Here is a 26,058-nt window from a genome sequence, read left to right on the forward strand (position 1 = left end):
GTCCATTGGTAACTCTGTTGTATTTCCATTGTCCATAACAGTACGTGCTATGAATCAACGACAGACGTCATTCAACATGACGGTGCACCGCCTCACTTCAGTGTGGATGTCCGCAACCATCTCAGTGCTGTATTTCCTGATCGCTGGATTGGAAGGGGGAGTCATATTCCGTGGCCTGCGAGGTCACCTGACCTGAATCCCTTTGATTAGTTCCTATGGGGAAATCTAAAGTCACTTTCGTCTGACCGAGCGAGGTGGCGCAGTAGCTAGCACACTGGACTCGCATTCGGGAGGACGGCGGTTCAATCCCGCGTCCGGCCGTCCTGATTTAGGTTTTCCGTGATTTCCCTAAATCGCTCCAGGCAAATGCCGGGATGGTTCCTTTGAAAGGGCACGGCAGAATTCCTTCCCCATCCTTCCCTTATCCGATGGGACCGATGACCTCGTAGTTTGGTCTTTTCCCCCAAAACAACCCAACCAACTTGTGTATGAGACCCCAGTGGATACGGAGACGCATTTAGTTGCCTCATGATGTGATTCAAAACACACCAGGGATATTTGTCAGGATGTCTCAAATCTTGTTCGCTGATGTAATGCTTGCATTGAGGTTGATGACTGCAAGCTTCTGCAGATTTCGTTGTGTCAGTGATGGTATTTGCAGTTAACTGTAACTAATGTAAATAAAAGGGTACACAGTTATGTGATTTTATTCGTGTTACGTCCTTAAGGTGGCTTCTCCGACCCCAGGTTCCATGTCTCAAATTGTTCTATGTCCTGTTACATTTTTGCACACTGACGTCATAAACGCACTCGCATCGTGATTGGATGCTGATTTACATGCATGCACGAAAGGTACACTCTCTTCGAGTACTCAATTTTGATGAGCAAGTCGCTCGAGTGAAATGGGCTTAAGAGAAATACCAGCAACGTAGCATACAAGTTCATACATAAAAATTTCGATCCATACCTCTGAAGAGTTCTAAATGAGATTCCAAGTTTAACTAAAATCAGTTTACTGATTACTAACACCAGTAACCCCTCCCCCTGGCCCGATTCTCTAAAGAATGAACTCCCATGCATAAAGCAGCTTTAAAAGTCTCACTGCTTTGCATATGAGTTAATGTATTAAAAATTAGGCGCTAAGATGTGGAAGCTCTATGATTAAAGACGCAGAACCCTAATTATCCACGTATCTCAATGTTCATGATATCATATCTCATGACTATGTGTCGCATTATGACACATAACTTTGTAGATGTATTCAATGGTGCTTGTGGATCCAAAATGTGTTACGAATCAAGTTAGTAGTAAAGGTGTAATAAATTATAACATACTATTTGATGTTGAAGTTGTACTACATGAACAGCGAAAATGTAGTAAATGATCAAACACTTTTTCTTTCATTATTTTGTGGCGGGTGTCAGCGAGAAAAAAGTTTCTACAAGATTTGAGATTATATGTAAAGTTTGTTGGAAGCTGGTACGTGCTCTCATTCTCAAATACTAATAAATATTGTCTGGGTGATTTGCGTGTCGTGAATTACCCTGCCACAACACAAACACACACCTTCGAGGTTAAATACTTGATTTGTTGAGTTAAATCTAGAACGTAAGATTGTACCTCTTGGAGATTACGACAGCATTTTCAATTTCTAAATCCAGCCAATAATATTAGCCCATATGAAATAAAAAAATAAAGCTTCTGAAACGAACAGAAAAATCAGTTACAGTGTTATTTCTCGACACTTCTACGTCTACAAAGATACTCCGCAAGCCACAGTATGGTGCATGGCAGAGGGGACCTTGTACCACTACTAGTCATTTCCTTTCTTAATCAAAATATCCACGGGTGTGCTGCCGGTCTATAGTGTCCAACGGGCACAATATTTCGGCGATCATACATGTCGCCATCATCAGGTGAACTGACGGACTGAGCTCCTGTGAACGTGCCGGCACGGAGATCCGTACGCTACGGCTGCTCGGAGGGAACTGGGTTCGGTCGCGGCGGCGTACCGTCGAGGATCGATGCCGTGAACACCAGAGGCACACTCGACTGATGTATCCGAGCAAGTCGGCGCTCGCTGAACATTGTTTGTCGGAAAATCACGCCATGGAGTATGACCGCACGAGGATTCTGGTACAGACGTCGAGATACTGGGACAGCGTTGTTAGAGAGGCTATCGAAATTCGTACCAATGACGACCTCATAAACCGTGACTGTGGCTATAATCTTAGCAAGGCTTGGGAACCAGCGATAGGCTTAATCAAGAGTAAATCGAGCAAACGTATAGTTGTGACGACCACGACGGACAGAGCCATCACACCGACGTCGTCTCAGACGCCGTCGCAATCTGTTCCACCGCGCGACCGTGGCGCGGGGCGCGGACGGCGGAGGGAGCGCGCCGCGGGCGGAGGGTATTTAAATCGGTCGCGCAGTTCCCTCTGAGCAGCCATAGCGTACGGATCTCCGTGCCGGCACGTTCACAGGAGCTCAGTCCGTCAGTTCACCTGCTGATGGCGACATGTATGATCGCCGAAATATTGTGCCCGTTGGACACTATAGACCGGCAGCACACCCGTGGATATTTTGATTATCAAATACGCCGGGAGAAACTCAAGAATCACATTTCCTTTCTTGTTCCGCTCGCAGATAGAGGGAAAAACGACTATCTATATGTGTCCGGACGAGGTCTGATTTCTCTTGCCAACGTGTTCCTTACGCGAAATGTACTTTGGCGGCAGTACAATCGTTCTGCAGTCAACTTCAAATACCTGTTCTCTTAATTTTCTCAATAGTTCTTCGCGAAAAGAGCGTTGTATTCCCTTCAAGGATTCCCATTTGAGTTCACGAAGCATCTCCGAAACACTAGCGTGTTGATCGAACCTATCGGTGACAAATGTAGCAGACCGCATCAAGATTGTTTCGATGTGCTCTTTTAACTTAACAGGACCTGGCGAGGATCCCAAACATTCGACCAGTACTCAAGAATGGGTCGTACTAGTGTTCTGTACGCCGCCTCTTTTACAGGTGAACCACAGTTCCCCAAAATTCTGTGGTGGTCAAACGACGGTATGTTTGAATGATTCTCATGGGTGAAAGATTTATTAAACGAGAGGTTTAAGACTTCAACTTTTGTTTTTCTGTCTTCTAGTGCCATACCAGACTTTTCAACGAGTGAGTAGATGGAAGTCTTAGACCCACTCAGGAATTTTACATAGAACCAAATTTTTCTCGGATTCTTTGCCAAATCTTTTGCTAACGTATTACTATGGTAGTTGTTGTAAGCTTCGCATGTAGATCGTTTAACAGACAGACGAATCTCTACCTACCTTTGCCTGCCGTTATTTGCACGTTCTCTTTTGAATCAAGAGTGCAACAGCCTTTGCTTCCTCAGCATTTTCCGAATGTTTTTATTAAACCACGGTGGTTCCTTTCCGTCCTTCATGCACTTACTAGGCACATACTTGTCCAGAGCACGATTTACAGTCTGTTTAAACTTTGGCCATAATTCCTCTATGTTCATTTTATTGGAAATAAATGATGTCAGTTTTGTGTGTGCTGATCTTCTGCTGTTCCTTACAGAAACATTCTCCTAGCCTTCTTGACTGATTCATTAACTTTCGTGAGCATGGTTACTATGACGACATCATGACCAATAATTCCCATCACTGTACCGACACCATCGATATGGGCAGGCCTGTTTCACAAGGTGTGAAATATTTCCACTGCGAGTGGGCTGTCGAACTAGCTGCTCAAGACAATTTTCGGAAAACGTGTTCAAAAATACTTCCCAAGACTGCCTGTCCGTACGACCTGTAATGAATCCATAGAAGTCCCTGTTTGTACTCGGTAGGTTAAAGTAGCCTCCAACTAATATTGCATGATCTGGGTATTTCCACATACTGGGCGTAGAATTTCTTTTATTCGATTCCAAGACTCTCAAAGCAGAATCGAGTGGTCCGATAAAATATGTGTTAATTAGCATAAGTTCACCTAGACGTTTTACACCCTGTCTAATAACTTAACAGGCAGAATCAGTTTCGATCTCGATAGACACAATATGTGTTTTCACTGCAGAGAACACTCCCGCTCCTAAGGCGTCTAATTTGTCTTTCTGATATAAGTTTCATGCCTCTCTAAACATTTCAGAGCTTTCTTCTTCGTATTTGAACTAGCTCTCAGTTTCGAGAATATTTTGAGTGCGGCAGCTTACTGGAATACTTTTGTCGAATGTTTCTACACCTAATTACGGAGTAAGTAGTTAAGAGCTAATCAAACTGTTCCTCTGAATGCATTTGAACAGATGGCTCCTTTCCTGACGTATTCACATTCGTACGGCTTCGATATATCAGCTGTTTACACGTCAGCAAATTACAAAGACACGGCAGGAACTGAAACTTCCTGGCAGATTAAAACTGTGTGCCCGACCCAGACTCGAACTCGGGACCTTTGCCTTTCGCGGGCAAGTGCTCTACCATCTGAGCTACCGAAGCACGACTCACGCCCGGTACTCACAGCTTTACTTCTGCCAGTATGTCGTCTCCTACCTTCCAAACTTTACAGAAGCTCTCCTGCGAACCTTGCAGAACTAGCACTCCTGAAAGAAAGGATATTGCGGAGACATGGCTTAGCCACAGCCTGGGGGATGTTTCCAGAATGAGATTTTCACTCTGCAGCGGAGTGTGCGCTGATATGAAACTTCCTGGCTCGCAGGAGAGCTTCTGTAAAGTTTGGAAGGTAGGAGACGACATACTGGCAGAAGTAAAGCTGTGAGTACCGCGCGTGAATTGTGCTTCGGTAGCTCAGATGGTAGAGCACCTGCCCGCGAAAGGCAAAGGTCCCGAGTTCGAGTCTCGGTCGGGCACACAGGTTTAATCTGCCAGGAAGTTTCATATCAGCGCACACTCCGCTGCAGAGTGAAAATCTCATTCTGGAAGACGGCAGGAACTGCCACGTATTGCACAATATCTCCCTTACACGGTTCAGTGTCTTGCGCAATATACTGAACGATCGTCAATATCTTTAAACCACTGTAGTTTCCTTCAATATATTGCGCAAACGGTAGTCAAGACAACTGTCAGACGATCGATGCTATTTCTGGCCCTTTTAGATGCAGATTAAAAACAAGAAGTCACTAACGATTCAATACTCGTCGAACGTTAGTTTTTATAAATATGTGCACACATATTAATTTACAATTACAGCAACAAAATGCTTTGAATGCGACCAGTGAATTTTAATGAATGACTTTATACGTCTTCAGTCTATTTTTAGAATTTTAATTACACTCGTTCCTCGGTACAGTAAGAAATTTGCGCTGATGATCTCGATGCTTAGTACCCAAAGCCAAATTCATTCATCGATCAGTCCCAGTTTTTTTTTTTTTTTTTTTTCCCCTCGGTGCTACTCACTGGCGTGTGACTTCCCGCTGTCGTCACTCTAAACGAAACAAGCGAATCCACTGACGTGGACGTAACGGCCTAACGAAAGGGAAGTACTGAGATTAAACACACAGAGAACAATAGCTTTTATTACCACCAGGTTACAGCGCGGAATTACCTCTAGTATACGACCGCTACGCCGCTCACGTCAGGGACACGAAGGCCGTTGCCGCTGAAGTTAACTTCGCAGCGAAAGTTGGCGCACTACACTACTGCCGGCTGCTCTCCCACGTGTGCTTCCGCAAGAAGTACAGCGACGGCTCTTTAAGAAATTAAAATTCCTTATCGCTCCGCTTCTACACAAACGCGCACACACAACGTATGTTGGTATTCGTGATGCGGCACTGACTCTGTAATTTTTTTACGTAAAAAGGTGAAGATGGAATACAGGCTGGCCCGCATCTCGTGGTCGTGCGGTAGCGTTCTCGCTTCCCACGCCCGGGTTCCCGGGTTCGATTCCCGGCGGGGTCAGGGATTTTCTCTGCCTCGTGATGGCTGGGTGTTGTGTGCTGTCCTTAGGTTAGTTAGGTTTAAGTAGTTCTAAGTTCTAGGGGACTGATGACCATAGATGTTAAGTCCCATAGTGCTCAGAGCCATTTTTTTTAATACAGGCTGAAATAATCTTGGCACGAGGAGAGAAACTTGCAGAAAGAATAAACCGACTGATACAGGCAATATGGGCCAAAGAAGAACTACCAGCAGAATGGGAAACAGTTCTGATCTGTCCAATACGGGCGACAAACTGAATTGTGACAACTATAGAGGAATCGCCCTGCTTAACGTCTGCTATAAGATCCTGTCCAATTGCCTCATACACAGAATTCAGTGGCAGAATCGGTGACTGGGGAGTAGCATTGAGATTTCCGGCCAGGGTAACCAACAGTAGATCACATCTTCAATCTCCGACAGATCACTGAGAAACTGGCTGAATATGGTAAAGATTTGCGTATTTTATTCGTTGACTTCAAGAAGGCCTATGATTGTATACATCGCAGGAGCCTGCTCAGCTGTTTAATGGAGTCTGGCATGGCAGAGAATCTCATCAGTCTGATAAAGATCTGTCTGAGCGAAACACGCGCAAAGGTGAAAATGGGAAATCGCGTAACTGAGGAGCTTGAAACTGTGACAGGCCTTAGGCAAGGAGACGGGTTGTCTCCTATCCTGTACAACTTTACCCTCGAGAAGGTCGTAAGCGAGACCTTCCAAGAGATCGAAGGGATTGAAATCGAAGGAAAGAGACTGGCATACTTAGCCTATGCAGACGACATATGTTTACTCTCTAGGTCTGAAGAGGAGTTGGAGCAAATTACCAGAGCACTAAAGGAGGCTGCCAGCAAATTTGGGCTAAACATAAACGAAGCCAAGACATAGTAGCTCGTTATGAGGCGTGGTCAGAGTCAGAATGCTGGTCATCTACAACCACTGCAGGTTGGAGACCAGGCCTACAAGAGAGTGCATGAATTTAAATACCTAGGGTCACTTTTCACTGAGAACCCGCCATGTGATGCAGAGATCAATGCCAGAACACAAGCAGGAAACCGATCTTACCACGGCCTAGCACAACTGCTTCGGTCCACATGTCTCTCCAGACAGTTCAAGATTCGTCTTTACAAAACCTTGATTCAGCCTGTTGTTCTGTATGGCTGTGAGACATGGAGTATCCGGAAACAGGACTTCTATAAGCTCCTCGTTTTTGAGAGAATAGTGCTTCGGAAGAGCTTCGGTCCGGTTTCGGATGCAGACACAGGGGAATGGAGGATCAGACACAACCAAGAGCTTGAGAAACTATACCAGCAGCCCAGCATAGAAGGAACTGCCAAAGCCAAACGAATGCAGTGGGCCGGCCATGTGGCCCGGATGGAAGATCACAGATGGCCTCGGAAGCTCCTGGATTTCACACCTACAGGAAAGAGACCGCCAGGGAGACCCAAGAAGCGTTGGAGGGATGGACTCCATGAAGATTTAAAACAAATGTCAATAGATGTGGACGGATGGCGGATAGCAGCAATGGACACAATACAATGGAGGAGGTGACAGAATAAAATGGCGTGCGGCCCACTGGGCCTAATCATGTAGAAGAAGAAGAACAAGAAAAAGAATAAGAAAAAGATTTGTCACAAATTTTCGATGTTGAATACAAAATTGTTATTCGCAAATTATTTCTTTAGTTTCATATACTAATTTGTTGCTGTCGTTTATTCATTTACAAATTATACCATCTTGCACCAAAATTACGCCAAGACACCGTTTCACTTAGACTAATATTTCAATAATAGTTGTTCTGTGTCCAGTACTTTCGTATAATACTGATTTTGTATACTGGATGAACGATAACTCCGTGGACAAACTTTCCAAGGTGGTTCATGGATACCTACTGAGTAGTTCGATTCAAGGGAGCGACGATATCCGACAGTTCGTTACAGAGTAATAATGTAATTATGAATTATTCGATTTGTTACCACAGTCACCCTTGTTCCTGTGAAAATACCTACACAACAGTGAAGAAGCCTGTAACATGTAATAACCAAAACGTACAAGACACAAGAGTGACACTGTAAGTAGGCTGTTTAGGTTTTTATGTTGGTAACGCCACGTAGCGCTCTGTATGAAAATCACTGACTGTGCTCTGTGCAGTCTGTGGCTGGTTGGCGTTGTTGGAATATTCGCTATTGTAGTGTTGGGCAGTGAGATGTGAACAGCGCGTAGCGTTGGGCAGTTGGAGGTGAACCGCCAGCAGTGGTGGTTGTGGAGAGAGAGATGTCAGGATTTTGAGAGGTTACTATATGCCGACGATCTGGACGTGTGTCTGCCAGAAAAAGGAAATTTGTAAACATGGTTGTCATTAATTGATAGATATATATGATGACTTTTAACATTATTAATAATTGTTCTCTATCAAAATCATTCATTTGCTAACTATGCCTATCAGTAGTTAGTGCCTTCAGTAGTTAGAATCTTTTATTTAGTTGGCAGTATTGGCGCTCGCTGTATTGCAGTAGTTCGAGTAGCGAAGATTTTTGTGAGGTAAGTGATTCATGAAAGGTTATTGTTAGTCGGGGCCATTCTTTTGTAGGGATTATTGGAAGTCAGATTGCGTTGCGCTAAAAATATTGTGTGTCAGTTTAGTGATGATCAGAATAAGTAAAGAGAGAAATGTCTGAGTACGTTGAGTTTTGCTCAGCTGTTTGAAAAATCAAATAACGTAAGAGGTTTACCAGCACAGTCATTCTTAATTTTTTCTAAGGGGACGTTTCAACACAACAAACTTCATACGAAACAGTAAATATAACTTTATCTTGTCCACAGGAGCATGGGACAGCGGCTGGTCGATGAAATGTAATAATACCGAAACAACAGCAGTTATTTTGACATTGTTGGTTGCCTAGTAAAACAATATGAAAGTAACGGCTGCTGGTACAGTTGTAACGTAGCAAATTACAACGAGTTGTCATCTTGCACTGAAAGCGTAGCTTGCCGTGGAGCCGGCAGGAGAATAGATTTGGTTCTCACGCCGGCACAGCTGATGCTGATTGCTTGGTCGAGCGAGCCGTATACCTGCCTAACATTGCGTGCGATACGTTGCACGTACTCCCTATGAATACGAAGGAGTACTATTAAACATTACTCGATCTTTTTCATACTTTGTATAGCAAACTCTATGGATAACAAAACCGTAAGGTTAAAATTTCGAATCTAAAACTTCAATACTTTCGAATTTTTAACTAAAACAAATAATAACCGTGCTGGGGTTGTGAAACGCAGTTAGGGACTGTAATGAATTCATCTATAGTATCAATTTAAACTACAACCAAGAGGATAGGTTTATATAATCTATTTTTTTGGAATTTGCTTTCGTTTCATTACCACAGATATCAAACGTACTTAAAAGTACTTTGGAAGATTTCATCGTGTTTTGGTTGCGTGAGTGGTTAAAATGGCTCTGAGCACTATGGGACTTAACATCTAAGGTCATCAGTCCCCTAGAACTTAGAACTACTTAAACCTAACTAACCTATGGACATCACACACATCCATGCCCGAGGCAGGATTCGAACCTGCGACCGTAGCGGTCTCGCGGTTCCAAACTGAAGCGCCTAGAACCGCACGGACACACCGGCCGGCGTTGCGTGAGTGTTTCGGAGAGACTGAGAGAGTGAATGGAGGACAAGTAAAGTGAGAATGTGCTATTTTATTAAAACTACGTAAATGTATGCGAGAGAAAGTTGTTGTGCAACAGGGGGAACTTGTGTTGTATGTCAGAATGAGCTCGTTTTTGTAAAAGGCAGTCAGAAACGGCGTAGAGTATTCAATTTGTTAGTAATTTATTTTACGGAAAGCAATCATATTTTGTTTTCATTAAATTTTATGTATTTCGGAATTACGAGAAATTACTTGCAGTAATGTGATTGACTGGCATTAGAAATTCCGCGAGTATAGAAGTGCTCGAGATGATCTGGTTGGCTGCTTAACATACGAACCAAAAGGATTTCAGCATTTCCCGCGCGTTTAATAGGGCTTTGTGCCTCAGATCTACGAATCGACAGCCGTCTTCTGGTAAACACCTATGTTAAACCGCTCTGATCAAATTTGTACCAAAATGAAGAAATTCGCGCGTTCGATAGGTTCTCGTGTCGCTGACGAATAGCGACTACAGTGCTGAGTACCTTCTGAAAGTCTGAGCCTTGTGAGTGGTATATTTAAGGAGACACGTGCGTATGAACATTTCTGATCGTACATAGACTCCGCGTGGCGCGTTTCGTGCGTGTTACAAGACATTATGGCAAGCACTTCTTTAAAAGAAGCCTACTGAACGACTGAATGTGATAACTCGCAAGTAGTCGTGAGTCAGTGTCTATTTAGGACGTTCAAAACATCGGGTGGGACTAAATATCTTCTGGCTGCTTTCGGGTGTGAACATGTTACAGAGACAGTCAGTAGTATTACATAATAGACGTCGGGATATTGAATACGCAATTGATAGCCATTTTCTGTGTTTTAAAGACAGTAAACCAACTTACAGGAAATTTTAGACATTTTTCAAACAAGTCATTCGAGAATACCCGATCGTCCGATAGTTTAACTAACAGTTTCTGCCCACGGACTGGAGATATGTGGACTTTGGTGGTAGGTATTTGGTCGAATTTTCGTCAACGCTGCTTTTGTCGGCTAAACCAGTATCTACCGTCGTAAAGAGCCAGACAACCTGAAGCCTATCCAGGTAGGTGGACTGATTGTCACACAGTATTATCACATTTCGTACGAAACACGTACCCTTCTATCACAATGTGCTCAGGGATACGTTGAGAGTACTCGTATTTCGGTATAAGCCAGTGAAAAAGTCGGCTGTATGTGCTGTGTGTCTTGTCTGGAAACACTCTTGTTCCATTCGCTTACTCACGAGACTTGTATCAATACTCACATGGACCTTATTGCTAGTATTATCGCAGCCGTGTAAGTAATATGCCAGGCTCCAGGACTTATAAGACTGTCGATGGTGCGTCGCTGTACATCCTGCCGTGCCGCGATCGTGGTGGTCGAAATTTTGAAAAGTACCTGTAAGGGAGCAGTTCAGCGTCTGCCACATCCTGTACCGTGTTTCTACAGTTCCTGCGGAGGCATCTCGAGAACATCTACCCCGACCACACGTTTAGGTTGGAGCGGTGCCGACTGATTCGCTGTTACCGTCCCACTAAATTCTAACACATACAGAATATTGCCATTTGACCTGTATGTTCTCATATGTGCTTTCAATAACTGAAAACTACACTGTCAAACATCTTCTATTTCCATCTTCAAGTGGGAGCAACTCCCTTGGAACACATTTCTGCCCATATATGCATGTCACCTTTCTCGCTCCTTTTCCTCCCAGCGATATTTCCTGCAGTTTATCCCTATGCAGCAGAATATATGCATGTCAGCAGGGGACTATTCAAGCTGGTGGAGGCTCTGTGAAGGTGTGGGGCGCATGCAGTTGGAGTGATGTGGGGCCCCTGATACTTTTAGGGACGACTCTGACAGGTGACACGCACGTAAGCGTCCTGTCTGATCACCTGCATCCATTCATGTCCGTTGTGCATTCCGACGGACTTTGGCAATTCCAGCAGGGCAATGCGACACCCCCCACGTCCAGAATTGCTACAGAGTGGCTCCAGGAACACTCTTCTGAGTGTAAACACTTCTGCTGGCCACCAAACTCCCCAGACATGAACACTATTGAGCATATCTAGGATGCCTTCAAAGTGCTGTTCAGAATAGATCTTCAGCCTGTGGCGTACTCTTACGGATTTACGGACAGCACTGCAGGATTTATTGTGTCAATTCCCTCTAGCACTACTTCAGACATTAGCTGAGTCGCCGGCCAGGGTGACCGAGCGGTTCTAGGCGCTACAATCTGGAACCGCGCGACCGCTACGGTCGCAGGCTCGAATCCTGCCTCGGGCATGGATGTGTGTGATGTCCTTAGGTTGGTTAGGTTTAAGTAGTTCTAAGTTCTAGGGAACTGATGACCTCAGAATTTTAGTCCCATAGTGCTCAGAGCCATTTGAACCATTAGCCGAGTCCGTACAACGTCTTGTTGCGGGAGGGAGGGGGTCTTTAAGTGTATCTCAAACCACGTGTATAACACTGATTTACAGGTCATTTGAATCACGGTGTAGTAACTATCACCTTTATAATTTGCGTTTCTTCAGTATTTCGTATTTAAACATTTTTCATATACTCAAAAATTAGCTCATCATTGTCGGTTTCCCACGTTATCCTAAAACTCATATTTTGACTAGGTTGAGTGTATTGCTTTAAGCTACTTTTGAAAGTTTTGTAAAAGTACCTAGCATTGTTCTGTGTGAAGTTGGAGTCTATTGATGCTAGTTGGTCTTTCATGTATTGTACTTTGATCTTTTTAAGGCCTTTTGATGCTTGCTTTCGGGCTTCTTTTAGGGAGTTCCTATTTTTATCATTTTTATTCGAATTCCGTATGTTCCAAACTCGTGATCTTGTTAGGATTAGTTCGTCACACTCATCAGTCCACCAGGCATTTTTTTTCCATTTTTTGGTGAGAAGAATGGTTTCTTCTGCTGTCTGTACTATGTCTTTTTGAAGTTGTTCCCATGTTTTAGGTGTTCTCTTTTCCAATAGTGTCCTGAAATTATCTTCCATAGTTAATGTCTGAGTGTTAGACTTTTTAGGTTATATTGGCTCTTTCTTTTATGTATTGCCCTAATTTTGAATTTAACGATAGATAGATAGTGATCTCAATTTAAACCTGCACTCTTAGCAACTTTTACATTACCTCTGATGTAGACTGTCTTCTTATAGCAACATGGTCAAGTTGTTTCTTCCCCCAGACTGGAATCGAGCATACACATGTAGTTTGTTTCCTAGGGAATTTTTTGAAAAATGTAGATTTTAGAACTATGTCATGTTCTATCAGTAAACTAATAAGTCTTTCTCCATTTGCATTGGTACTTTTACGTGCAGGGAATTTGCCTACTATGGATCGGTGATGACGGAGCATTAAAGTCTCCCAGCAATATTATTGTGAGTTTGGATGAAATCTGGTCTGAGATGTCTGACAGTTCCTGCGAAAAAAATTCTTTTTGTGGTCTGTTTCTCTCATTTGTTGGTGCATCTGTATTTACAATGGTATACAGTTTGTTTACTGATTTGAAGGCTAATGTTGAAAGCCTTTCATTGACAGATTTAAATTCTACTATTGAGTTTAATATATTTTGGTTTACAATGAATCCCGCTGCAAATTGGGGTACCTTTGAAGATTCTGAATCCCTCTGAATCAAATGAATGTTCATCAGTATACCTTGGTTCTTGGAGAGCTGTTATCATTATATTTTTCTGTTTTATAAAGTTTATTGACTTTTAAGTTTTCCTATTTTTAGAAGTGAGTGTTTAATTTTATTCGTTGCTTGCTTAAGGCAGGTTTCAGGATGCTCCGACTCATCACTCGCACATTGCTGCAGGTCCCCAGAATCCGAAAGCCTACTTTTAATTTCCTTAGAAAATGGAGATTGGTTACTCCCTGGGGTAAGATGTCTTACAAGGTGCGTATCCATCGATGATTGTTTGTTGGGTTAGGGGAACAAGTCCCCTAAGGATTCTACTAGACGCTGTTAGCTCTGAGGAATGGTTTTCAGCCGCACCGCTGGTGGGCAGACGCTGACGACTTAGCCGCTTTTTCTCTGGTTGCCTCTTCCGCTAGTTCCGCCGTACCAAGAACTATTCCCTCCGCGTTCACTACCGTTGAGGTATTCACTGCAGACCTAGCAAGGAGCCCTTACAAGGTACTATCATCCTTCACGTGGTCAACTTGGTTTACACGAAGAGTGTAAATCCACAATAATTTTGATAATTAAAATAAATTAGATCCAAAAGCAATTTACAAAAGAAAAACGTCGAACTGGTTACTATCGTCTTACTATTAACCTGATGGGTCAAACAATTGTATAAGCACGTGGTACTGGGCTCCTATCATCCGGGCCAGATGGACACTGAATTTTTAACGAGGTTGTTACTTCTCCCCCTCCTCCTTCCTCAGTTCTCGTATGGTAAGGCCCCGGGCTTGGGACCGGCGCAGTGGAGTTAGAATTTCTATATGCTATTAAAAAAAACATAAAACACTCAAATGCTAGGGAGTGCCACTTGTAAACTCATACTGTGTGCATTTATTTACTTATTTATTTATTTAATTAACCTAATCTGATTAGGGCCACCAGGCCGTCTCTCACATCAGACCAGGGTATCGCACATACAGTGCCTTTATACATTTATGATGAGGTAGTTGTTTTTTGGACTCACAACGACGAAGACATGTATGTGATAGACTTAAAGTAATTCTAATTTTTGTGGTGAGCTTGGTGCACAATACAGAGATCCTCCCTTCTGATCGTCAGACATGGTCGGCCGAAACCGTGACAATGAATAACATTCTTACGCAGCCCAACACCGGGCACTTTCCAATCCGAACGCCCCTCAAATCTGGATTCGACAAGCTGGCCAAATGGAGACCAACACTGTGGCCTCGTTCTATCAGGTGTAGATAAGGCACGAGAACGTGGCATCTCTGTGTCCTTCCACAGTGATCACTCGACATCTGTTGCTGTTTGCATTTATTATATACCCTGCTTTTCAACACCTGGTAACAACAATAAACATGAACAACACTAATGCATTCTTGGTGGCCGTTCTACCTGTTACAGAAAACTTCAACTCTGATCACCTGCGCACCCACCGGTGTTGTGTACTTGTACCAAGTTACGTTGTTTTGTAAGGCGGTGTGTACCACAGTGAAGGGCAACTAAACACGATAACAAACAAGGAAACAATATACACTCAGTCGCACAGTAAACGTGACGTCACACACATAGACACACATATTATTTACCACAATAACACTTGCTATACTATCCTAGTAAAAGGGCTGCAGTGTCATGTGGTGATGGGAGCTTGCCTACAAGGGCACCGGTTCATGTTGAAAGGTCTCTGTTGGAATCCTTTCATGTTAATTTCTTAAATCTGTTGTCATTTACGGCATAAATTCCTCTTCTAAATTTACTGTGGCGTTTCTGACTATCTGGGAGGAGACTGAGTAGTGGAACGTGTTACTTTTACACATAAACAAGAACGATCTGTCACACTACTACACTTTAAAACACAGTTTATATGCAATTCATCTCACACAGTCTCATACGGAACCTACATCCGCTTTCTTTTATATACTGTATATGATTCTCTTCTGTGGGAGAGGATGAATGAGCAAATGTATTTCTAGTTGCATGCTTGAGGGTAGCAGATAAGCCCGTCTGCTAGAGAACAGTAGGACCAACGTCGTAACAGGTAGCTACGCTTTCTAAAAGCAGAGAGGTTTCTATTCTTAGTATGGTCCTGTCCGTCCCTTGTCATGTTCGTATAGGAAGCTGCCTCTCTGGTCACTTCCGTTTTGTATACGGAAGCACCCTTGGTAGGAGCCCAGTACCACGTGCTTATACAATTGTTTGACCCATCAGGTTAATAGTAAGACGATAGTAACCAGTTCGAGGTTTTTCTTTTGTAAATTGCTTTTCGATCTAATTTATTTTAATTATCAGAATTATTGTAGAGTTACACTCTTCGTGTAAACCAAGTTGACCACGTGAAGCATGTGGTGTAACCATAAAAGTAGCCCTCAGCTATTCTTTTCTGGAAGATTTCACAGAGAGTTAGTATGAATTTAGTATACAAGTGTGTGGTAATTACATGACGGACAGGATTGCGCTACGAACGTAACTTCTTTGGGTGAAAATTGAATCGGTTGGTTGTGGTTAATTTCGTCTTGCATATGTTTCAACGTTCTTCGTGTGTTATTTTATGAATGGAGTGTTGTATGTAGTCTCCCAATCTTGGCTCCCTAATTGATGTGTTCCGTAAGATTACAAACTCACATTTTCACAATCCTAAATAAGGCACCAGTTTAGTTATGAATCAAGTTTAATATGCTGAAATTTCAATGATCAATGTTAAAATAAATTTCCAAATATAAACTGATTTATTTCTTTTTATTTAAATTGTCTTTTTTATATATATATCACCGGTTGTCGTATGACTATTAAAAGATTATAATTAATGTTAGTCTGGTTGGGAATTTGGTAAGCTAGACTGGATACCTGGTGAAATAGTTGCGCAGTAACGCAAGGTTAACTTCCCCAGACAGCTCACAGCTTTTAAACCGCTTTTATTGTCTATCAGCACCGCTTTCATGACAAATTAAAGCAATAACATTACAATGTGCAACATGAGAGACAGCGTTGCATTGCGCAGGATGGACAAAATAAAACTGCCAGAATGAGATTTTCACTCTGCAGCTGAGTGTGCGCCGATATGAAACTTCCTGGCAGATTAAAACTGTGTGCTGGACTGAGACTCGAACTCGGGACCTTTGCCTTTCGCGAGAAAGTGCTCCACCATTTTTATTTTTTTCGATGTAGTTCGTTGCGTTTGGTCTGGGCGGACGCCACAAGACATCGCTTCAAGTTGATTGTTGATTCTTTGCCTCAGTTTGTTTTATTGCAGAGAGCGCGCAGCCCTCTGACCGAAAACACTGAGCTGCCATTCCGGCTTCATCTGAGATACCGAAGCACGACTCGCGGCCGTCCTCACAGCTTTACTTCTGGCAGTATCTCGTCTCCTACCTTCCAAACTTTTGCCGCGGAAGGCAAAGGTCCCGAGTTCGAGTCTCGGTCCGGCACACAGTTTTAATCTGCTAGGAAGTTTCAAAATAAAACTGGCCCGGGAAATATTTCAGCCACCTTAAGATAGGCAACACAGCTTACATCTTGCTTCCTTACCAGTGGCAAAAGCTGTCAGTTGGGTTGTCAGAGTGCGTGATGTATTGTCTAGGCCACTTCTATTTTGCACAACCCTAATGCGCTCAACAGCTTATAATACCGGAATAGCATCTACAATCCCTACAATTGACTCAGCCTGCAATCTCTACCTCCTGTCGACTACAGACTTCTCATTGCCTTGAGCCAAAGCAGTTCTGCAGATTGCAACATTCCTGATGAAAATCAATTGTTTCGCATGTCTTTGTGTGTCCTGTCACGAGCATTCAGCGTTTGTCACAAAATAATGCAAGCTGTGTGGGTTTATCAACACTCAAACAAAAACAGAGATTGAGCAATTATTTATGTGTGTGCAGAAATCAAAAGCAAAGTATGGGAAGTTGTTTTACGGATAATATTAAAAAATTGATGTGAATAATATCGCAGCAACAGACCTGGAAGAGGTCGAAATTAAGCTCAATAACTCTCGAACAAATCAAGCCAGCTATAAAACATGTGAGCGTCAGTTGCTCACCTCTGCATCTCCCATTTTATTGAATCCAGGGCTTTGTCACTGCGCACAACGGAAACCAATCACAATGAAGCAATTCTCGAGGGCCGGCCGGTGTGGCCGTGCGGTTCTAGGCGCTACGGACTGGAACCGCGTGACCGCTACGGTCGCAGGTTCGAATCCTGCGTCGGGCATGGCTGTGTGTGATGTCCTTAGGTTAGTTCGGTTTAAGTAGTTCTAAGTTCTAGGGGACTGATGACGACAGATGTTACGTCCCATAGTGCTCAGAGCCATTTGAGCCAATGCTCGAGGTACGCACCTTGTTGTATCGATTATGTAAGGATCACCTAACCAGGGTAAGTTATAAGAATTTGATGGTCTCAAATTGTCAGTCAAGATTGAGATACAAAGTATGTTTTTTCTAATCAAGGTAATCATTGATAGTAATAGCACAGATTAATGTTCTTGCAAAAATTCAGTGAACTGAACTAAAATGACGCTAATCGCTGTGGGACATGTACCTAAGTGGAAGGCTGCAGGAAGTAAGACGAATAAGGTTCCACATCAGGGTAGGTCACAATATCAAGATAAATGAGACTTCTTTAATACAATAAACTGGAGATACAAGATGTACACTACTGGCCATTAAAAATGCTACACCAAGAAGAAATGCAGATGATAAACGAATATTCATTGGACAACTATACTATACTAGAACTGACATGTGATTACATTTTCACGCAGTTTGGGTGCATAGATCCTGAGAAATCAGTACCCAGAACAATCACCTCTGGCCGTAATAACGGCCTTGATACGTCTGGGCATTGAGTCAAACAGAGCTTGGATGGAGTGTTTAGGTACAGCTGCCCATTCAGCTTCAAAACTATACCACAGTTCATCAAGAGTAGTGACTGGCGTATTGTGACGAGCCAGTTGCTCGGCCACAATTGACCAGATGTTTTCAATTGGTGAGAGATCTGGAGAATGTGCTGACCAGGGCAGCAGTCGAACATTTTCTGTATCCAGAAAGGCCCGTACAGGACCTGCAACATGTGGTCGTGCATTATCCTGCTGAAATGTAGGGTTACACAGGGATCGAATGACTGGTAGAGCCACGGGTCGTAACACATCTGAAATGTAACGTCAACTGTTCAAAGTGCCGTCAATGCGAACAAAAGGCGAGCGAGACGTGTAACCAATGGCACCCCATACCATAACTCCGGGTGATACGCCAGTATGGCGATGACGAATACACGCTTCCAATGTGCGTTCACCGCGATGTCACTAAACACGGATACGACCATCATGATGCTGTAAACAGAACTTGGATACATCCGAAAAAATGACTTTTTGCCATTCGTGCATCCAGGTTCGTCGTTGAGTGCACCATCGCTGGTGCTCCTGTCTGTGATGCAGCGTCAAGGGTAACCGCAGGCATGGCCTCCGAGCTGATAGTCCATGCTGCTGCAAATGTCGTCGAACTGTTCGTGCAGGTGGTTGTTGTCTTGCAAACGTCCCCATCTGTTGACTCAGGGATCGAGACGTGGCTGCACGATCCGTTACAGCCATGCGGATAAGATGCCTGTCATCTCGACTGCTAGTGATACGAGGCCGTTGGGATGCAGCACGGCGTTCCGTATTACCCTCCTGAACCCATCGATTCCATATTCTGCTAACAGTCATTGGATCTCGACCAACGCGTGCAGCAATGTCGCGATACGATAAACGGCAATCGCGATAGGCTACAATCCGACCTTTATCAAAGTCGGAAACGTGATGGTACGCATTTCTCCTCCTCACTCAAGGCATCACAACAACGTTTCACCAGGCAACGCCGGTCAACAGCTGTATGTGTATGAGAAATCGGTTGGAAGCTTTCCTCATGTCAGCACGTTGTAGGTGTCTCCACCGGCACCAACCTTGTGTAAATGATCCAAAATGGTTCAAATGGCTCTAACCACTATGCGACTTAACATCTGAGGTCATCAGTCCCCTAGACTTAGAACTAATTAAACCTAACTAACCTAAGAACATCACACACATCCATGCCCGACGCAGGATTCGAACCTGCGACCGCAGCAGCAGCGCGGTTCCGGACTGAAGCGCCTAGAACCGCTCGGCCACAGCGGTCGACTTTGTGTGAATGCTCTGAAAAGCTAATCATTTGCATACCACAGCATCTTCTTCCTGTCGGTTAAATTTCGCGTCTGTAGCACGTCATCTTCGTGGTGTAGCAATTGTAATGGAGAGTAGTGTATAACAGCGTTAGTTTAATATGAGTTGTTCAGAAGGTAGACTGCACAATAGCCTGAACGAAACTTACATCTGCCAATTACGTAAGTCATTCACAGTCCGAACGAGTTAAGAGCCAGGTGGCGACTGCCCACAACCCCATGTCTTTCCGACCCAACCACCCGATCCCCAAGCTCAAGTTTGAGGGAAAAGATGGATGCTGCTGACAGTCTGACTAACGGTAATGTGTCTTCACCCACAAAATAGCAGGGGAGTGCAGCAGGAATTTCCCACGGAATCGGTGCGGAAATGTATATTACGATTTAGAAGGTTGGTACTCTCCTCGAACAGTCTCTCGCCATTGGTTAGCATTGTGTGCACCAAGTCTAGTGTTGGGGTCGATACTTTGATTGGGCAGTCCGTAATTTTGGAGGGAAATCAACGAACTTTCTCGTGCAAGGGTGGTTGGTGGTGGTAGGTAGCACCTTTTGATGTGCAGACTGAAAGACAGATTTCGCGCACAAGCATACACAGGCGAATGTTGTAGCTTGTGGTGTATGGCAAGTGGAGTAGCTCTGAGAATCAACTGCAGTCACACTTGAGGAAACAAAACCCGTTCTGCGAAACTGGTCGCCACCCAGAGGACTGTTATGCCTTGCCTTCGACGACATTGTGGCTTGTGGTGTATGTCAAGTGGAGTAGCTCTGAGAATCAACCACAGTCACACTTGAGGAAACAAAACCCGTTCTGCGAAACTGGTCGCCACCCAGAGGACTGTTATGCCTTGCCTTCGAGGACATTGTGGCTTGTGGTGTATATCAAGTGGAGTAGCTCTGAGAATCAACTGCAGTCGCACTTGAGGAAACAAAACCCGTTCTGCGAAACTGGTCGCCACCCAGAGGACTGTTATGCCTTGCCTTCGAGGACATTGTGGCTTGTGGTGTATGTCAAGTGGAGTAGCTCTGAGAATCAACTGCAGTCTCACGTGAGGAAACAAAACCCGTTCTGCGAAACTGGTCGCCACCCAGAGGACTGTTGTGCCTTGCCTTCGAGGACATTGTGGCTTGTGGTGTATGTCAAGTGGAGTAGCTCTGAGAATCAACTGCAGTCGCACTTGAGGAAACAAAACCCGTTCTGCGAAATTGGTCGCCACCCAGAGGACTGTTATGCCTTGCCTTCGAGGACATTGTGGCTTGTGGTGTATGTCAAGTGGAGTAGCTCTGAGAATCAACTGCAGTCACACTTGAGGAAACAAAAGCCCGTTCTGCGAAACTGGTCGCCACCCAGAAGACTGTTATGCCTTGCCTTCGAGGACATTGTGGCTTGTGGTGTATGTCAAGTGGAGTAGCTCTGAGAATCAACCACAGTCACACTTGAGGAAACAAAACCCGTTCTGCGAAACTGGTCGCCACCCAGAGGAATGTTATGCCTTGCCTTCGAGGACATTGTGGCTTGTGGTGTATGTCAAGTGGAGTAGCTCTGAGAATCAACCACAGTCACACTTGAGGAAACAAAACCCGTTCTGCGAAACTGGTCGCCACCCAGAGGACTGTTATGCCTTGCCTTCGAGGACATTGTGGCTTGTGGTGTATGTCAAGTGGAGTAGCTCTGAGAATCAACTACAGTCACACTTGAGGAAACAAAACCCGTTCTGCGAAATTGGTCGCCACCCAGAGGACTGCTATGCCTCGCCTTCGAGGACATTGTGGCTTGTGGTGTATGTCAGGTGGAGTAGCTCTGAGAATCAACTGCAGTCACACTTGAGGAAACAAAACCCGTTCTGCGAAACTGGTCGCCACCCAGAGGACTGTTATGCCTTGCCTTCGAGGACATTGTGGCTTGTAGTGTATGTCAAGTGGAGTAGCTCTGAGAATCAACTGCAGTCACACTTGAGGAAACAAAACCCGTTCTGCGAAACTGGTCGCCACCCAGAGGACTGTTATGCCTTGCCTTCGAGGACATTGTGGCTTGTGGTGTATGTCAAGTGGAGTAGCTCTGAGAATCAACCACAGTCACACTTGAGGAAACAAAACCCGTTCTGCGAAACTGGTCGCCACCCAGAGGACTGTTATGCCTTGCCTTCGAGGACATTGTGGCTTGTGGTGTATGTCAAGTGGAGTAGCTCTGAGAATCAACTGCAGTCGCACTTGAGGAAACAAAACCCGTTCTGCGAAACTGGTCGCCACCCAGAGGACTGTTATGCCTTGCCTTCGAGGACATTGTGGCTTGTGGTGTATGTCAAGTGGAGTAGCTCTGAGAATCAACTGCAGTCGCACTTGAGGAAACAAAACCCGTTCTGCGAAACTGGTCGCCACCCAGAGGACTGTTATGCCTTGCCTTCGAGGACATTGTGGCTTGTGGTGTATGTCAAGTGGAGTAGCTCTGAGAATCAACTGCAGTCGCACTTGAGGAAACAAAACCCGTTCTGCGAAATTGGTCGCCACCCAGAGGACTGTTATGCCTTGCCTTCGAGGACATTGTGGCTTGTGGTGTATGTCAAGTGGAGTAGCTCTGAGAATCAACTGCAGTCACACTTGAGGAAACAAAACCCATTCTGCGAAACTGGTCGCCACCCAGAGGACTGTTATGCCTTGCCTTCGAGGACATTGTGGCTTGTGGTGTATGTCAAGTGGAGTAGCTCTGAGAATCAACTGCAGTCGCACTTGAGGAAACAAAACCCGATCTGCGAAATTGGTCGCCACCGAGAGGACTGTTGTGCCTTGCCTTCGAGGACATTGTGGCTTGTGGTGTATGTCAAGTGGAGTAGCTCTGAGAATCAACTGCAGTCACACTTGAGGAAACAAAACCCATTCTGCGAAACTGGTCGCCACCCAGAGGACTGTTATGCCTTGCCTTCGAGGACATTGTGGCTTGTGGTGTATGTCAAGTGGAGTAGCTCTGAGAATCAACTGCAGTCACACTTGAGGAAACAAAACCCGTTCTGCGAAACTGGTCGCCACCCAGAGGACTGTTATGCCTTGCCTTCGAGGACATTGTGGCTTGTGGTGTATGTCAAGTGGAGTAGCTCTGAGAATCAACTGCAGTCGCACTTGAGGAAACAAAACCCGTTCTGCGAAATTGGTCGCCACCCAGAGGACTGCTATGCCTCGCCTTCGAGGACATTGTGGCATGTGGTGTATGTCAAGTGGAGTAGCTCTGAGAATCAACTGCAGTCACACTTGAGGAAACAAAACCCGTTCTGCGAAACTGGTCGCCACCCAGAGGACTGTTATGCCTTGCCTTCGAGGACATTGTGGCTTGTGGTGTATGTCAAGTGGAGTAGCTCTGAGAATCAACTGCAGTCACACTTGAGGAAACAAAACCCGTTCTGTGAAACTGGTCGCCACCCAGAGGACTGTTATTCCTTACCTTCGAGACACGGTGAAAGACTACTGCAGACCCAGTAGTGAACTTATGAACACGCAGTATCACTCCCTTCCTACAAGAAGTCGAACAACTTTTCACTCCCTTCATAACTAAATGGGTGTCCGGGAAGTAAGCGCGAATTTGAATTTTGCGTCATTTTGTCATATCACAGTTGGCAGCCGTGGTTTTTTCATGTTTGTTATCTGCGATCCTTGCCGTTGGTAACCTAATAGCTTTTGTGTGGTGATCATTGTTGCCTGATGTTATTTTCGTCATGGAACAGATGACAACTGAGCAACGAATCAAAGTGATAAAAAATTATTACAAAAACAGTGGAAGTCCCACGGCAACCGTTCGTGAATTTCGTGTGATACTCGGACGTAATCACTTCGGAAGTTGATCCGGGAGTTTGAGACCACGGGTTCTGTTTCAAACGTTAAGAAAACAGGACGACCGCGTTCGGTTCGAACACAAGAAAACATTGCTGTCGTGCGTGACAATGTGACCGTAAGCCCCAGAAAATCTGTTCGCAGACGAGCTCGACAACTGAATTTATCACCAAGTCCACTGCATGATATCCTTTCAAAAGATCTGAAAATGCATGCGTACAAGATTCGACTTACACAAGAGTTGAAGCCTGCAGTTCATGGAAAGAGACATCTATCTGCTCAATGGGCCTCGGTTCGAGAAGCAGAGAACGAGAGCGTCACGAAAAGAATGATTTTCTCATATGAGACTCACTTGCACGTCACTGGGTGTGTCAATGAGCAGAACTGCAGAATTTGGGGTAATGAAAATGAGCGAGTGACTCTGGAAGATGAGATGCATCTACAACGCACGACTGTGTAGTGTGGGTTCTGCTCAGGTGGAGTGATGGACCGGTACTTCTTTGAAAATGATGAGGGAGGTCCCGTCACGGTGAACAGCGACCGTAACCGAAATATGATTTCTGATTAGTTTTTCTCTCTTACTGATGAAGATGACGCTTTTTGGTTACAGCAAGTTGTTGCGACATGTCACACGTCCCTTGAAACGATTGCTCTGCAAAATGAAAAGTTTCCTAAAAAATTATCTCTTTGCACAGTAACGAGGAATGGCCTTGTAACTGTTTTGTGGGAATTTGTAAAAGAAAAACTGTACGTGAGCAAACTACAAACAATACACCAACTGATGGCTGAAATTATAAGTGTTGTTAACGGCATCCCACCAGATGTTTGTGAAAGCGTCATCGAGAACCTCAATGAACGCATTGCTCGTTGCCGCGTGACCTTGGGCATATATATATATATATATATATATATATATATATATATATATATATATATATACACTCCTGGAAATGGAAAAAAGAACACACTGACACCGGTGTGTCAGACCCACCATACTTGCTCCGGACACTGTGAGAGGGCTGTACAAGCAATGATCACACGCACGGCACAGCGGACACACCAGGAACCGCGATGTTGGCCGTCGAATGGCGCTAGCTGCGCAGCATTTGTGCACCGCCGCCGTCAGTGTCAGCCAGTTTGCCGTGGCATACGGAGCTCCATCGCAGTCTTTAACACTGGTAGCATGCCACGACAGCGTGGACGTGAACCGTATGTGCAGTTGACGGACTTTGAGCGAGGGCGTATAGTGGGCATGCGGGAGTCCGGGTGGACGTACCGCCGAATTGCTCAACACGTGGGGCGTGAGGTCTCCACAGTACATCGATGTTGTCGCCAGTGGTCGGCGGAAGGTGCACGTGCCCGTCGACCTGGGACCGGACCGCAGCGACGCACGGATGCACGCCAAGACCGTAGGATCCTACGCAGTGCCGTAGGGGACCGCACCGCCACTTCCCAGCAAATTAGGGACACTGTTGCTCCTGGGGTATCGGCGAGGACCATTCGCAACCGTCTCCATGAAGCTGGGCTACGGTCCCGCACACCGTTAGGCCGTCTTCCGCTCACGCCCCAACATCGTGCAGCCCGCCTCCAGTGGTGTCGCGACAGGCGTGAATGGAGGGACGAATGGAGACGTGTCGCCTTCAGCGATGAGAGTCGCTTCTGCCTTGGTGCCAATGATGGTGTTATGCGTGTTTGGCGCCGTGCAGGTGAGCGCCACAATCAGGACTGCATACGACCGAGGCACACAGGGCCAACACCCAGCATCATGGTGTGGGGAGCGATCTCCTACACTGGCCGTACACCACTGGTGATCGTCGAGGGGACACTGAATAGTGCACGGTACATCCAAACCGTCATCGAACCCATCGTTCTACCATTCCTAGACCGGCAAGGGAACTTGCTGTTCCAACAGGACAATGCACGTCCGCATGTATCCCGTGCCACCCAACGTGCTCTAGAAGGTGTAAGTCAACTACCCTGGCCAGCAAGATCTCCGAATCTGTCCCCCATTGAGCATGTTTGGGACTGGATGAAGCGTCGTCTCACGCGGTCTGCACGTCCAGCACGAACGCTGGTCCAACTGAGGCGCCAGGTGGAAATGGCATGGCAAGCCGTTCCACAGGACTACATCCAGCATCTCTACGATCGTCTCCATGGGAGAATAGCAGCCTGCATTGCTGCGAAAGGTGGATATACACTGTACTAGTGCCGACATTGTGCATGATCTGTTGCCTGCGTCTATGTGCCTGTGGTTCTGTCAGTGTGATCATGTGATGTATCTGACCCCAGGAATGTGTCAATAAAGTTTCCCCTTCCTGAGACAATGAATTCACGGTGTTCTTATTTCAATTTCCAGGAGTGTATATATATAAGTTTGCATACATAAAAGGGAGAAGTTGCTCAATGTGTTTTTTTACAAACATTATATTTTCAATAAATTTTTTGTGTTCTATATCACTTTAATATTCGACCCTACTTCCCAGACACCCTCTACCAAGCTCACACAGTAAATTATTGAGTAATCGTATCAGAGCCGTAAGCAAATCGTGGACGGATACGTGGCCGCGTTGTTACATTCCCCCTTCATCCATCTTCAAAAAAAGTAATAAAATCCCCATCTCATAACAGAATTTGTTCGTCACCTGGCTTAGGTATCGACAAAAAAAAAACACCGATCGATACAACTAACAGGAAAACAGGATGAACGTCTCTTGCAGACTTCCAGCAGGATATTTAATCTGGCAAAGTGTGTAATTGCTTGCATGAGTTATACAGCAAAAATAAAAAAAAATATGAGAGTAGTTTCAGTG

This window comes from Schistocerca americana, chromosome 4, assembly GCF_021461395.2.
Source record: "Schistocerca americana isolate TAMUIC-IGC-003095 chromosome 4, iqSchAmer2.1, whole genome shotgun sequence".
NCBI lineage: Eukaryota > Metazoa > Arthropoda > Insecta > Orthoptera > Acrididae > Schistocerca > Schistocerca americana.